This window comes from Ambystoma mexicanum, chromosome 6q, assembly GCF_040938575.1.
Source record: "Ambystoma mexicanum isolate Mex_15411 chromosome 6q, UKY_AmexF1_1, whole genome shotgun sequence".
Taxonomy (NCBI): domain Eukaryota; kingdom Metazoa; phylum Chordata; class Amphibia; order Caudata; family Ambystomatidae; genus Ambystoma; species Ambystoma mexicanum.
The window spans coordinates 1417098265-1417112331 of record NC_090937.1 but is presented as its reverse complement, the minus strand read 5'-3'; the positions used below and the strand labels follow the sequence as shown (position 1 = coordinate 1417112331).

Genomic DNA, 14067 nt, shown 5'->3' with positions numbered 1-14067 from the left:
TATCTCATTTTCATTATGGTTCCCAATACAAAACCTCCAACAAATGGTACCTTTTTGTTAAGTTCATTGGGAATGTGGCCTGGCAGTTTGGGTTTTCCCTTTAGAGGAAGATTCAAGACAAATCTAAATTACATTTCTGTAGTCCTTAAGAGGTGTTATAAAAGTAAGAGGTACAAGTGCTCAAAAAGCGGTGCCGTAATCAACCTCAGACATCACTTTGTTTTTCAAACTAAATTCAGTTTTTTAGAATTTGTATCTACTAGGTAATATTTGCATATACCTAATTTATGGTCAATGAGAAACTGAAGTTAAAAGGATAAAGTAATGAGGTTAGGAAGGAACAGAAGGATATCTCACTGATCAAATCCCTCTGACATGCATCCACAAGTGCCAGTGATCTCAGGCCACACAACACATAATGCAGGGAATATATGATCAGCATTTCAAGTGGCTACAGTAAACTCAACCAAAGAGAGGACCGCAGCATGACCCAATGTAACAACTTCTTGAGGTTGGTCTTTATTCCATGGCTAACACATTCTGTATACATTCAGACAAGATCAATCATTTTTAAAACGTTTACTGATTCTTTTATGTCCGCATATTGACAGTGCCATCAAATGTATACATATTTCAAATCTGTATACATGTAATCAGCTTGCTGTATATGAACAGTTACAGCGAGGTTAGGATAACATGCCATGTGCTTATTGTTCTGTACCAACAAAACATTCATATAGAAATCTGCCATATCAATTGTGGAGTATCTCAGGGCGCTCCACTCCCATCACTACTTTTCAATATTTATATCAAGCTCTTCTTGGACCCCATAATGCAAATATTACCTCCTCCTCGACTACTATGAATATGAGACACACCTACAATAGAGTATCTAGCCAACTAGACCAATTTTCAGACAGAAAGCCATAGAGAAATGGATGTGACAAAACAGTGTCAAACTCAATGGTGCTTAAAATAAAATATTAGTCATTGGCCTGTCTCACCCACTCAAAAAAACATCCTCACTATTCCCTCTTCCCACCACTTTTGTCCGATTAAAAACTAAGATAAGCAACCCAAGTTTCATCTGGGATTTCATTTTTCTCCATGACATCACAGGCCAACACCATTTTCAGATCAACATTATTTCAGGCTAACCAACATTTGTAAATATTTTGTATTTGTCATTTGAAATGCATATATCTGAAGCAAGAAGGAATGTCCATTGGCTGCCGGTCAAGGAAAGGATAATCTTTAACACTCTAGATCATGCAACGATGCCTATCCAAATTGGCACCACCTTACCTATCCCAAAGCTTTGTTAAAGCCCAGTCATTCAAACCCATCTGGAGGGCCTACGTCCAAATCAAGCAGGCCAAAACAGAGGTGCCAGCTTCCACTCCATAGCCGTTCTACAATGGAACTCTCTCCCACTGCACTTTAAGGCAGAACAATTGTACTGAGCCTTCATAAAAGCTTTGAAAATGTGTCTCTTTACCTAGTGCCATGGCCACTACACCTGGCCACTACACCACCTGTTATATGTTGTGTTCTTCCTTCCCTCCTGTCCATAATGTAAGAGTATCTGGTTGTAACAACATCTTGATGTCCTCCGGTTTTGCGCGCTTAGTCGCTTAATACATGTTAAAGCGCTGCAGAGAACGCACTTAAAATAAAATGAGATTGCAGACCATATAACATTTTCAAGAACATCAGGAGTGAAGGAGATGGCTCTTAAGGGTAGTGTGACAGAAAGTAAGAGGTAATAGAACAAAGAGAGGCGAAGAGCATTCCAGTAGAGTGGAGCAAGCAAAGTAAAATAACAAAATTGTGATTGAGGATACAGGGATGGGGGGGCATTAGTGATAATAGAAATTGAAACTGAGAACAAATGGAACGAGAGGGGTGATGACAAGAGATGAAAGATAGGATGGTTTAAGTCCATAAAGAGATTTAAAGACAATACAGAGGAAGTTCAATGTAAGGCGTGAATGAGAAGAAAGGCAGCCAAGAGAAGATAGAGACACTGAAACAGAATTGCGAGGAGAGAGTAAACATAAAAGATGAATGGAAGCATTGAAGCAGACTTTAAAGGAGCTAAACAAGGAACAGGAAGACCAAAAAGTGCAGTAGAGCAATATAATAGGCTTGCAAAAATCAGTAGATAAAAAGATTAGTAGTATTAAATGTCAGAAAGGGCAAGTGCTTTATGGATGTTAAAAAGATCCTAACAGGAATGGGAGATGATGGAAATGTGTTGTGAAAGAGAAATCACTATCAAGATGTATGCCAAGGTTTCAAGCAGTGCTAGGTATAGGCAGTAGAGCAGGAGGAAAAAAAGACATGGGGTGGGAGGGGTGTTTAATATTAGAAGGGTTGCATTCAAAACAATAAAATTATCTGAAATCCAGGATTTAATAGCTACAAGGCGGGAAGTAAGATTGTCATGAATAGAAGGCGAATTAGAGGAAAAGGACAGAATATGTTGCGTCATACACAGAAGTGGTGCGATATCCCAAAAGATTAAATAAATGCAGCAAGAGGAGAGGTATAAAAGCAGAAAAGGAAAGGTCCCAAGACAGAGCCTTGTGGAACACTGAAGAAGAGGTAAAGTATCAGAAGACTCCCCCAGCCCAACATACAGAGTACGTACGGTTAGAAAGATGAGAACAAAACCAAGATAAAACAGAGCCAGAGATGCCAAAAGAAAAGAAGATAAAAGTAAAGCATGATTCACAGCTGAGAGTTACAATAGAATAAGAAGAGATGAGTCATATACCGAGTTGAGCAGTTTCAGTTGAGTGAAGACGAAAACCAGACTGGAAACAAGGAAGAATAGAGTTCTGTTACAAAAGGGAGAGACCTGAGCATAAACAAGACGTTGAAGTAGTTTAGAAAGATGAGGAAGAAGAAAAATTGGTCGTAACTTTGAAAGGAGAGAAGGATCTAAAGAAGGTTTCTTCAGAATGGGAAAAATAGGATAAGTTACTCACTGTAGTGACCAACGTACTCTTAGTCCCCTATGATGCTCGAGCTAAAACATGGCGCTGGTGCGCAGTGCATTCTGGGGGCACTCAGAGCCATAATGGATATTTATCCATGCCTCAGTGGAAAGCTGCACTTGCTTTGCGTAACATGTTTTCAATGTTATTCGATGCTGGGCCTGGAATGCAGGCCTTCTCAGCCAAGGACACGGCGCTGGGAAAGCTAAGATCCGCAGGTGCCTGCTGGTACCTGATAACAAGATTTGTTGTGGTTTGCTATGCCCGCGCCAAGGTTTCGAGATGAGTTCTAGAACTGTTTTCCAAGGCGTTTTTTATGTGTTTTAGGAGAGGGAAGCGCTTTGCTCTTTGGGGTTACCGTCGGTTGACCCAGCAAGCGCATTGCCAGAAGGTTCGAGAAATTAACAGCCCTTTTTGAGGAGTGCATATATGCGGAACCCCTCAACGGTCAGACGGGATAAGCACAAAGACCTCAGTCGAAAGGGGGATGCCTTGTTCCGACATACCTGTGGGCTGTTGTGCTCTCGGCCTGGCTGTTACCGGGGTCTTCCAGCCGCTTCTGACGAGATGAGGGATTCAGTTACGCCCATGGTGATGTATTCCTGCCAACTTACTATCCTTTCTGTGATTTATTCATGTGTTATCACTTACTGCTATGTATATCTAATTATGAATAAATAGCCGTATAAGTGCTACTTACTCTCTAAGCGTGCGTGTGGTTGTAAGTCATTGCGTCGTCTACCTGCGTTCAAAGTATTGGCTTTGCAACTGCGCTGGTGATTAATGACTGTCCATGCACTCTTGGCGAGCAATACATCCCCTTTCCTCCATACTGCATGGGCGTCCCTTCCAAGGAACAGGAGATGGAACCTTTTTCACCAGAAAAAACCTTCTTCCTCTTTAAATTTAGAAGCGCAGGGAGGCGGTCCTGGGAGCATGCGCTGCCCCGAGTCCGCCCTCCGGCACCACACCTCAGTCCCCATTGATGCGCCAATAGATTTAACATTGCCTAATGACACCAGTTTTACTAAACGGGGGAGAGGGGTAGGATGGTGGGACGTATGGAGTAGTCACTACTCTTATGTCCCGTCCCCTTTCCTCCATACTGCATGGGTGATTATAACTGAATGTAGCCCCAGGGAGGAGAGGAGACCCTCCTTAAACAAATAGGTTCCCAAGAACTGCCTGTCCGAAAGCTGCATCAGATCTAGAGCCGGTATCCAAACAGTAATGCATGAAGAAAGCAGAGGGAGTGGCCCAAGTGTCTGCCCTGCTTATGACTTGCCAAGGAACAAGGCGCTGGAACGCGAAGCCGGTGGCCTTGGCCCCGACTGCGTGGGCCTGCATGTTGGCTGGAAGCGGCTTGTGCTGGCCCTCATAAGCTTCTTTGATGGCCATGACCATCCAGCGGGATATGGAGGCCTGATAGCCAGGTCTTGAGCCTCCGAAACTGACAAACAGGGCGTCCGATTTGCAGAAATCCTTGGTTCGGTCCAGGTAGAATTTCAGGGCACGCATGACATCCACGCAGTGCAGCACTCTCTGTGCTTCGTCCTTAGGATCGGCAAAGAACGTAGGAAGGACTATTTCCTCGTTCGAGTGGAAAGCAGATGGCACCTTAGGCAGAAATGCTGGGTGTGTCCGCAGGACTACCTTGTCCCTGTGAAAGGTTGTATATCGCTGACTCTACGAGCCGAGGCGAGGCAGACAAGTAAGGCCGTCTTGATGGTGACCAGCCTGATGTCAGCGGACGCCATTGGCTGAAACGGTTAGTGCGTCAGGGTGCCCAAGACTGTTATAGTCCCACACGGGGTGCGGCCTCTTGATGGGCGAGCAGAGCCTTGTGAGCGTTACCTGCTCTGGCACCATGATGTGAGGGCTAGCTTCTGTGGCGCGGGGTAGATGACCCTGTCCCCATGCTGCACCAGATGATGTGCCGGGCCTGTTGGGAGGTGAATCAGAGGCATCTCCGAGACGCTGAGCAGCTAGAAAACCATGGCCTGACCGGCCATCATGGAGCTATTAGAATGATGTTGAGCTGGCGAGACTCCTTGATCTTGCAAATCACTGTGGATCAGTGGAGTAGGTGGGAAGGCGTAAGCAGTCATGCCGTTCCACTAAAGCCGAAATGCGTCGCCCAGTGAGCTGGGGCCCTGTCCCTGCCAGGAGGCGAACTGAGGGCACTGCTTGTTGTGCCAGGTGGCAAAGAGATCCACCTGGGGATGACCCCACTTGTTGAAGATCTCCTGAACAACAAGGTCATTTAGCTGCCACTCATAATTGTCCGCCACCAACCTGCTGAGCCTGTCCGCTTCCAGGTTGGATTCCCCCGGGAGATGGACTGCCGTGAGGTAGGTGTCATTTTCTAAGGCCCACTCCCACATGCTGATTGCCAGTCTGCACAGAAGAGGGGATCTGGTGCCTCCCTGCTTGTTGACATAGTACATGCTGGTCGAGTTGTCTGTCTGGATAAAGACAACATTGCCCCTGAGAAGTGGGAGGAAAGCTCTGAGCGCTAGCCAGATGGCGTTCAGCTCTAACAAATTGGTGTGGTATTCCTGCTCCTGTCGAGTCCAGGAGCAGTGGACCGAGAGACCATCCAGGGTGGCTCCCCAGCCCTTGAGCGAGGAGTCTGTGGTGATGGTTGGCCGCAGGGAGGAAGGCCGAAAGGGCTTGCCCGTCTGTAATTTGCAGTCCCTGGACCACCATGCTAGGTCCAGGTGGAGAGATGGAGGAACGTTGATCATCTCGATTGAGAGCCCCGCTCCCGATTCCATGAGGCCGCGAAGTGCAGCTGAATCCTCCTCATCCTTAGTCTTGTGTGTGGGACAGCTAATATGACTGCCGCCAAGAGACCTAGGAGATGCTGGTACCACGATGCCAAAGTCACTTAACTGCTGAGGAAGTGGGTGGTGGCTCTCTTCCTATAGCCGAGATCTTGTCCTCTGACGGAAATACCTTTTCAGAGCTTGTGTCCCAGATGAGGCCCAAAAATGTCAAGGTCTGCGTGGGCTGCTTCTTGAGATTGAGCAAAACGCCCAGATCGTGCAGTGTGTTCTTAAGGGCACAGGAAGAGTGGTGAACCGCTTCCAGCGATGTAGCCCTGACGAGCCAGTCATTGAGGTATGGGTCGACACGGAGGCCCTGCGCTTTGAGGAGGGCAACCACGTATTCATGCGTCTTGGGGCCGAGTTGAGGCCAAAAGGAAGGACCTTGTTTTGGAAATGGTAGCCCATGATCCTGTACCAGAGAAAAGAACGATGGGGCTGCCAAATCGGGACGTGTAGATACGCGTCCTTCAGATCCAGGTGTAACGGTCACTGGGCAAGGACCACTAGTTGCATCATATAAAGGGTCCAGGTGGACCCAGTCCTGGCGCCTTTGGTGCCAGGCTCATGAGAAAGTGTGCTCTGCACACTATTTCTGGTGCACGTGTTCTTTCCACCCCTGCAGGGTCTCCACGTGCATCCAGGTCAGGCGTGGCCATAGGAACGAATTGGGCTGTACATGCAGCATCTCTGGGTGCGGCAAGGTGGGGCCACAAGGCGGAGCCAAGGGGGCGTGGCTGTGACCAGGCCATTTAAGCCTGCCACGCCTGCATGCAAGCGCTTCGTGTTAGTCTGCTTATAGCAGCGTAACACTCACCACTGCCTGAAGCGCTCTTACCTGATTTCAGAAATACCATCACCTGAAGCGCATCTTACCAGATTCCAGCAAAACCATTGCCTGAAGCGCATCTTACCTGATTCCAGTAGTCACCGCAGTCAGAGCGCATCCTCACCTGTTACGGGCGTCTAAGCTACGCGGGAGCTCGTCTCGTTCAGCATCCTTGCGAATCCATCCATCCAGCAACCGCTGGCAGGCCTTCGGATAGCCGCTTCTCATCAGACGTCGCCAGGCCATCCCTGCAGGAGAAAAGGACAAACAAGGTTAGAAACAACAAAGACTTTATGCTAAGGTAGTGCGCAACACATTTCTCGCGCTTGACCTTAGAACCAAACTTACCTTCTACTTGGGACATCGTAAACTCCTCTGGCCCCCATTTGGACTCGCTTCCAACACCATGACTCCGCCGGGCCCTTCAAACACTATTGGGGAGAAGGAAATACATTACAAGGGTTACGGACAACAATCACGGAAAAAAAGACATTGCAAAAGGATACGGACAATAATCATTGTTGAGAAACACTTACCTTAGAAGTGGATCAGCCACAGCCGGTCTGGGCTGCCATGCACATGGACCAGTGAAGAAACTAGGTTCATCAAAGGCGCCCCTGCAGTTGAGAAGCAGGACGGAGAACTCGTACTCAAATAAACAGGTGAGACTATATGGGTAAACGCATGCTCATCTCGTTCTGGCAAGGGTTCGAGGGAAATCACAGTCCGACCACAGCATTCTCACGGCCTCTTGTACTCTCTCAGGGTCAGTGTCAGCAACCAGCGCAGTCCACACTACCGGAGCAGGGGAAGAAGACTGATCCAGGGGAGCCAAGTACAGGGGGCCTGCAACCGTGCCCCAGCGCCCCCGCGGAGACCAGGTGAGCATAACACCAGGGAGCACATCCAGTCTCCCTTGCACAATGTCTCTGCTATAAAAGCTGGCGTAACGATCTTGAATGTTTGTAGGGGTAAGGAGAGGTTCAGGGTGGAAAGGTCCAGCACAACTCTCAGGCACGCCTGGTTCTTCTGAATGGCAAAAAACCTGGAGTAAAATCCCAAGCCTCGCTGGGAGGCTGGGACTTCCTCCACTGCGACCGGATCTCCGCCAGAAGAGTCGCTGTCCCAACTTGAGGGATCGGAGGGGAGGAGGGAGGAGAGTCTGGGATGGGTAGGCGGAACCCCATGGATATTACGCAGAGGATCCAGGGGTCACCGAAATTCTGGCGCCAGAAATGTGTATGGAGAGTAAGCCTGCCCCCCACTGGAGACACGTGGACCCGAAGGGGCGTGTCATGCCTTTTTTCCCTCAATGGCTGTCGTGGAGGAGGGGGACTGGAAAAAGCACTTATTCCAGATATACACACACACACACACACACACACACACACACACACACACACCCCACCCCACCACCCCCCCACCCCGCTTTTTGTTGCTTGCGGCGATTTGGAGTCGGCGAGTGGTCAGGCTGCCTGGATCTCCGTTCCTGGAAGTCGCAGAACCCTCCATTTGTATGCCCCCTGTCGGAGCGTTGCTGTGACTGGGTGTATGATTTGGGCGTGGTCTTTGTCAAGATGGATAAAGACTTGGCCATCTGTGAGCTGTTTTTCTCCTTGTCCAGAAAAGCTCCTTGTCCTTGAAGAGGGTCCCTCCTTCCCCTCGAACGGCAGGTCTAATATGCGTTCCTGGACGTCCGGGTTGAATTTCATTGCACAGAGCCAGGCTGTCCTCCTCATGTCCATGGCGATACAGATGGCACGGCCAGGGGCGTCAATACGACCAACAGTGGATTCCATGAGGTCCTGCACCACCAGCTTGGCCTCAGCCAGTCCCGCCTTAAAACATGATTGGCTCTGCATAGGGAGTTCCGGGAGGAAGCCCACATTTTCCCGCCATAACCTTTGGTTAGCGGCAGCCAGCATGGCATCAGGGCTGGCCTGACGAAAATGCAAGGATGCGTTGGAATACAGCTTTTTCCCATATTCCTCCAAGATAATCTCCTACTTGCCTAGCAGCGTCACAGAGGAGGCGGCTGGGGACGACTGAGGCTTGGAGTATAGTGATGGAGCAGTGATCACAGGAGTGTGGCTGAGGATGGGCCGATAGCAAGAGCGTATCGCCCTCCATCTGCCTGTACTTGGCGTCCAGGCATCGATTGACTGGCTGGAGCCAACCTTCTTGGCCAGGGAGACTACATCAGTCTGCAGTGGAATTCTTGTTTTGGCTGAGGGGCGTCGCGTGAGGACTTCAGCAAGCACCCCCTCTGCCGGCTGCTCGACCTCAGGTTGAGGTAGGCCCCGATACTCCGCCAGCCCCGCAAGACATTTGTGGAAGGCACTGGCTAAGGATGGTGTGTCAGGATCCTCCGTATCCGGTGGGTCAGGCGGATCCTGCATAGGTGGAGGAGTAGCGGGAGCCGGAGGCTGGGGTACGGGGACCAGAGCTTGAGGCAGAGGCTGGTACAGAATCGCCTGAGGAATCAGCTGGGGAGCCGGAGGCAGTGGCTGCGCCGGGGGAGGAGCCTGTGCTGCCAGTAGCATTGGAGGGAGCACGTCCCCGATGGCCTCCCTGAGGATAGCCCCCATCCGAGGGGACTTCATGAGCCTAAGGAACCTCTCAAAAAACCTGTTTTCACAGGCCGGAATGGTAGGGGATTACAGACAGGGTAGCGGGAGGCTGCTGGACCTGCTGCATACCCTGCCCGTACAGAGGCAGAGGGAACCTGCCCTGCGCAAATGACGGATAGGCTGTAGGCCACATACCTGGTTGAGGCCAGTCCCACCTTGACACTCGTTCTTCGCCGAACTCCTGAAATGGCGTCGGATGGGTACCGAGGTCTGGCGTGGTGGCCATTTCGTCGAGCTACCTGCCACGGGCCTGCGTCATGTTGCTCGGCTCGCTGGGCCCAGCCTCCTCCAAGACTCTTGAGAGTGGATTGCGAGGCCTAGCCTGCTTCTCGGGCCTATACCCGGTAGGTGTGACACCCTCGGCCCGTGGGCTGGCAGAGCTGCTTTTAGGCACCCCCTTGGCCATACTGCCGGTACTAGGGCGTGGCTCCTCAGACAATGTTGGTAAAAGGGCAGAGTCCCTCGGGTGTAGACCCGGTCAAAGAACCTTCCGGTCCCTCAACACTGTCACCGGGAGGATCAGAGGATACCTCGGCCAGTGGGCCAGTAGCTGGCGCAGCCTCGGTGCACGTGCTGGTACAAGGACCTGTGTGGCCCATCCCACATGGGCGAGTTCTTGGGAAGGAGTCTCCCTTGCGGGGTGCTATGGAAAAAAGAGGACCTATATTGGGCCTGGATCGATGTTTCACAAAGTTCTTGAGGTGCTCTGGAGGCGACTCCTGGAAGAGCTCCCTCCACCTGGCTAGTGTGTTCTTCAGCGACCTCGATAAAAAAAGAAAATAAAAAAAAAAGAGCGTTGCACGCTATATAAGCTTGCCAACTGTGGTCTGGGCCAAGGCAACGTAGGTAGAGGGTGAGGGGGTCTTAAGTTGAGAAGAGACAGCCACAGGATGGACACCTGCTGAACCCTGTGGAAGTCGAATGCGCCGGTAGGAGCGTGACGTCTGAGGACCGAGCACCTGGATGATAAAAATAAAAAAAAGACAAAGAAGTATCCGCGCCTGGAATTACATGGTCAAAGCCAAACCCAGGAGCCGTTCCCGTCGACACGGAAAAGGGGACTGGGGTGTGGCGCCAGATGGCAAAATCAGGGCAGCGCATGCTCCCAGGGCCGTACCCCTGCGTGCCTCTAAATTTAAAGGGGAGGGTGGTTTTTTTCTGGTGAAAAATGTTCCGTCTCCCGTCCCTTGGAAGGGACACCCATGCAGTATGGAGGAAAGGGGACGGTATGTAAGAGTATGAGGCGTGCTTAAATGAGGAAGGGAAAGTCGAGGTAATTAGAGAAATATTGAAGCGACTAGTGAGGTAGGAAACTAGAGAAGGATAGACTTTAGGTACGAGTGAAGGAATACGATCCAAGGGAGAACCTGTGGTATGAGCATGGGCCAACAGGGAAGAATTATTTGAATAAGTGATAGGAGAAAGATGAAATAACTGAAGTAAAAGGGGAAGAATGAGTCGGAGAACAACAAGATAAAAAAGACAGTACAATGGCTGTACGAAGAGTATCCACTTGCAAGGTTAGAAGCAGTTAAAAGTAGAGTTCAGTGAATAGTCAAGAGGGGGTGGGGGGCAGTAGACGAGAAAGTGATTGAAACAGACACCTGGGATGAGCAGATTGGGCATGCAAGAAATCAGATTAATATAAGCGTTTAGCTGAGTGAAGAGCATCATATGGTGCATGATTGGAAGAAAAAGAGAATCTGCATTCAAGTTTTTTTCACCAGCTTCGCATAGAGAGAAGTTAAGAAATAAGCCAGGGTTGTGGTGGCTTCCGAGAGGGTGAAAATGAGGAGGCAGAAAAAAGAGAATTGAGAGACAAGAAGAGACAAGGAAAGATTAGAGGCTGCATCGTCAGCAGGAAGAGCAGCAAATGCAGAGCGATAGTGAAGATCACAATTACAATATGAAACAAATAGAGGAGTATTAAAGGCACGAAGGTCATGTTAAGAGTATGTGGGTGCAACAGAAATAATCGGAATAGTTAATGCAAAAATAGAAAATGAGAGATGCTGATCAGAAGAATAAACAGGGAGAGCAGAAATATAGGATGTAGATAGTGATGAAATATAAATAAGGTCCATACTGGAACCAGACACGAGAGGGGGGAGGATGGGGGGTGGGGGGGAGGGGGGGGGAGTCGACAAATGATGAGAATCAAGAATAGCAAGAAACGGAAGTGAAGAATTAACTTATTTTATTTGTACATTTGCGTAAAACCGAGACCCACAGGTATCACAGCGTTTGTACAGATGGAAGATGGTAAAAGTGTAACAGACAATCAGTAATATGACAGTAATAAGTCATGTAGTGCAGCAGATGTAACCTAATGTTAGTCAAACTTTTCAAAAGTCTCTTGAAGGCTGGGTAAGCAGGGGGGTTACCAAAATGCAAAGGGAGTTCCAGAGGGATGGGGTCATGATGCTGAAGCTCACACCACCTGCTCTGGTGAGTTTAAAGTGCAGGACAGCCAGGGTGAGATGGTTAAAAGAGTGGAGGGAGCGACAGTGGTGTTTCCTTGCGAAGCAGTGCAGGTATTGGGGGGCTTCTTTATCAGTAGCCAGTGGACCTCATGACCTGTTGCAGAGATGTGGTCAGACCTGCAGAGACCCAATGCTGCATGCAGAGCTTTGTTTTGCAGTATTTATTGCTTTGCCAAGTTGGATGCGGACGTGCCCTTGAAGAAGACATTACAATAGTTCAGTTTGCCCAAGATAATGGCTCTTGAGGGTGAGGCATTTGTTGGAGGTGCGAGAAACATGAAGATGTCACACCTGCTAGTCCCCGGGGATCTGTCATCCAGGTGGCCAGGACACAGCTATCGCTATTGGATCCAGTTCCTGGGGGTGAACTAGTGCGGGAGGATCACCTGGATGGGATGGCGGGGGGGGAGGGGGTCTTCGGGGAGTGCAAGTGGGACACTGAAGGGTGAGACATGGTATCCCCTTCCTTATAACACCTTTTTCCCCATCCTACCAGGTAGGTACCTAGAAACTCAAATGCCCCCCTCCACCCTTTTTCGGCACAAACACTTTCTCACGGACAGTTCATCGTGGGCAACTCTAGATGCCTGATCGCCAAGGAAGGATTTGATCCAGATGACTGCCTCCATTAAAAAAAGTGGGAGAGGAGAGATTTTGGCAAAGCAGATCGGGGTCAACCAAGTCAAAGGCAGCTGAAAAGTCCTATAACAGGAGGATGGCTAGGTTACCAGTGTCCCAGATACTGTCAAGCTGCCTTTTCAGATCTAGGTGGGCCATTTCGGTCGGAAAGCCTGACTTTCTGGCACCACGGCGTGAATAATGTTCTAGAAATTGTTCAGCTTGTAGGCATGCAATACACATTTTGAGCAGGAATGGAACTGTTGTTACAAGGCTGTAGTTGGTGGGCACTGCAGGGACCAGTGAGATTTTCTTTCTTTTTTATGCTGATGGGTAGATCACAGGACTTGAAGGAGGCACAAAGTCTGTGATGAGTGGGATCAGAGTTGGGGCGCAAAGCTTCATAGTGGAGCGGGGCAGGTTTATCCCTTACAATTAGAGGGTATAAGGGTCTGGATGGTATCCAAGACAATTGCTTGGGTAAGAGGATGAAGTAGAAGCGGGAGTGCATTCAGTGTGGTGGAAGTGATTGGGCAAGGCAGCTCTAGGGAAGTCTAATGGGTGGGTTTGGAAGCTAGTAGTGATTTTAGTCGGGATTTTACTGCCTACCAGACCAGTTTTTGCAGAAAGAGCAGCTTGAAAGGTGGTACACCATACCTTGTCTCGTTTTGCCTGTGTATTAGGAGAAGGGCAAATAGTTCCTTGGTGTTGGAGCTAGCATTAGTGATTCTGTCATAGGAGCTTTTAGGACTTGGTGGCAATGGCAAGGTAGGAGGCATTAATCGGGGTGGGGTGCTTCTTGTGAAGATGTTCAATATTGTTGGGGAGAACGCTCAGGTATGACAGAGCGATGCTGGAAGTCTGCGGACTTGGAGAGCACAACTCCTTCCCCCAGTATACACGGAGGACGTTAACAGCAAGTTCAAACTGCGGTTTATTGCAAATAAAACCAAAAGGGATCAATACAAGAACACAGATTCCAGTACTTCTAATCGTCTCCTGAATCACAGGTTAGTTTTCCTGCAGAATTGCGTCATTACTCCGTCAATTGAGACCTCTATTACCTATATGGCTACCTATAGAAGTTATTCTATTGGCCCTCGATGTCAGGTGGCTGGCCTGTCCTATCCCCAAGTCACTATTACATTGTTGCAGAGTAGTGGGCCTATCATCGGATCTTGCCAGTTGCCATCTACCCCAGGAACACTGAACTGATTTGTTAGAGCTGACTCCCTCCCCACCTCAGGCCCCCCCCTCACCCAACCCCCCCAGGTATGGGACTCCAACGCGTTTTCAGATTGCTGTGTACTGTTTCAAAGTAATGGGAACAATTGTGTCTGTATTTTAACTTCTGTACATCACCTTGCCTTATGAGAATATTCACCTAACTGTAGCAACACTTGTTGCAGTCTGTATCTGGTTGATGGGACTGGCTTCTCTTTCCTACAAAGGAATCATGTCCATTGATTAATTTGGCTGTACCACGTGTTTAGAGACCACAAAATAGAGTTCTGCAGTTTCTAATTAGGTTTCTCTGCAGCTGGTCCCTTTGTCTGGGGATTGGAATGCGTTTCCATATCTTTTGACCTTGACTGTGGGCCTTGTCTCACACGTCTTGCTCCCTGTGCAGCCTGAAACAGCTCAGTTCCTCTCTTGCTCAGTGGCTTTGAGGCCTGC

At 49.2% G+C, this 14067-nt stretch overlaps 1 protein-coding gene across 3 annotated transcripts in view; it reads right to left on the bottom strand.

Moving 5' to 3' along the window:
• ZFYVE28 (zinc finger FYVE-type containing 28) overlaps positions 1-14067 on the bottom strand; it is an 881464-nt gene that overhangs the window by 476005 nt on the left and 391392 nt on the right. The gene's annotated exons all lie outside the window — the stretch shown is intronic.